This window comes from Scylla paramamosain, chromosome 29 (assembly GCF_035594125.1).
Source record: "Scylla paramamosain isolate STU-SP2022 chromosome 29, ASM3559412v1, whole genome shotgun sequence".
NCBI classification, from domain to species: domain Eukaryota; kingdom Metazoa; phylum Arthropoda; class Malacostraca; order Decapoda; family Portunidae; genus Scylla; species Scylla paramamosain.
In genome coordinates this window covers 9494380-9496879 of record NC_087179.1, presented here as the reverse complement: position 1 = coordinate 9496879, position 2500 = coordinate 9494380, and positions in this window count along the sequence as shown.

Here is a 2500-nt window from a genome sequence, read left to right as displayed (position 1 = left end):
CAATTAACACACACACACACACACACACACACACACACACACACACACACACACACACACACACACACACACACACACACACACACACACACACACACACACACACACAAAAGCTTGTTATAGTTTAAACATGAACTTTAAAGCTTTCACAAGAACTTCACTTCTTCACTTTTCTTCGTATGCTCCTGCTATTTTCTCATTTTCTATTTCAAGGCACCGAAAGATCACGATTTTGTAACGAGAGAATTAAAAAAAAATAAATAAATAAATTCTGAACACATTAATACTCACAGTGCATCGAGAAACGGACAGCCTGCTCAAAAGTAACCAACACACACACACACACACACACACACACACACACACACACACACACACACACACACACACACACACACACACACACACACACACACACACACACACACACACACACACACACACACACACACACACACACACACACACACACATATATAGGCTGGTCGGGTCAAGGTATGCAGGAAGACTTCACCGCCTTCCCTTGCACGCTCTTGCATTTCAGCTTGCCCTCTCGTGATGATGCTAACCCAGTTTATCTGTCCCCCTTGTACTGCTTGTTCCTTTTCCACAGGGGCTAGGTTTGTTTATTCGTATTTTGTTTTGTTTTTTTGTTTTTTCTTTTTTTTTTTCCTTGTTTGGTATTTTATTAAGCGTTTTTATTAATTTTTTTTATCGTGTTTGTTATTTAAGTAATCGTGTTTGTTCATTGGTTTGCTTTTTTTGTTTGTTTGTTTGTTTGTTTTTATTAGTTGTATTTATTCGTTTTTTTTTTCTTTTTTATCTTATTTGTTATTTTATTAGGTGTATTTATTAGATTTTTTTCTCTATTATTTTACTAACCAAGTTTATTTGTCTTTTTCATCTTGTTTGACTATTTTATTAGCCATATTTATTCTTATGCATGCGAGGAAGCTGCATTTGGATGGTGGACTATAGAAAATATATGTAATTAGTGAATTAGTAGATTTAAACACTTTTTTGTAATTAGATTATGGTGGTGATTATTACTTTTTTTTCTGACACACCCGAGTTACGTAGATGGAGTTAGTAGGTGTAGACAGCCGAAAGAATGATTAAGAAAGATTTAATTTCTGTTTATTGATTTATCTGTTTATTCATCCATCTGTTGATGTCTCCCTTAAAATTACAGTTAGTAGTACATGAACGAAACAAAAAAGAATTTAGGATAGATGGAAACAAAACAGGTTGTTGTAGAAAGCAGGAATAAGATGATGACGACACTGGATTATTACAAACGAAAAACAAAGGAAGAAAGTAGAGCGTAAAGATTGCAAATGAGATGGAGTCAGAAAAACGGATAAGAAAAAAAAAGAAACGTACTGAGAAACTTCTGAAATGAAAAGAGGAAAATAAATGAGAGTTTGTAAAAGGATGAAATTGACATGAAATTGAGAGAACCAAAAAAAAAAAAAGAGGGAAAAGAAAGAGTTTGTACGAAGAAAATAGTGAAATGAAAGAGAGAATAGTTGTAAAAGTTATAAGTGGAAACGGGAACAAGAAGAAATAAAAAAAAAAATGCTTGTACAAAGATAACATTGAAATAAAGCCGCATAAATTTAAAAAGAAAAAAAAATCGTTCAGAAAAAAAAAAAAAAATTAATGAGTTTGTATTGGTAAAACACTGAAATTAAAAGACAGTCGATCAAGAAGAAAAGAAAGAGAAAAAAAGAGAGCCTGCATCAATAAAAAAAAATGTATTTTGAAACTATTGAAATGAAAGGATGAATAAAATAGTCAATCAGAAAAAAAAAGTAGAAAAACAGCTTGTATCAAGAGACTATTGAAATGAAAAGGGAACAAAAAAAAACAGCATCAGTGAAGCATTGAAACTAAAAAGGTCAAAGGGAGATGCTGTTACAAAAAAAAAAAAAAAATAGGTGATAATAATAATAAAATAGACGAGAGGAAAAGTAACAGAGAAGAACAAAAGAATGCAAGGGTTATCAAAAGACAGACAGAGTTATAGACATGTTAAAAAAAAAAAAAAGAAAGTATTGAATGAAGCATCGAAATTAAAAGAACAGAGGAAGACAATGATGATACGAAAGTTACACGAGAGAAAAAGAGAAATAGAGAGAGATGACCTAGAGAATGCAAGACTTAACAGGAGACAGACAGACAGACAGACGGTATTATGAGTGTGTGAACGTTTTGCATTGAAGTCCTTTACGGTTGACCGCTCATCACCTCAGTAGTAAGTGCCAGTAGTTATGATCGTGTGCTAGTAATTATAAACAATACTACATTTACTTTTCTTTTTTTCTTTTTTTTTTCTTTTTTTCTGTCGAAGACTTGATGGATTTAATGTTTTATGATTGGTTGTTGTTGGTTGTTGTTGTTGTTGTTGGTGGTGGTGGTGGTGGTGGTGGTGGGTAGCGGTGGTGGTGGTCGTCGTCGTCGTAATAGTAGTAGTAGTGATAATAGTATAAATAGGCAC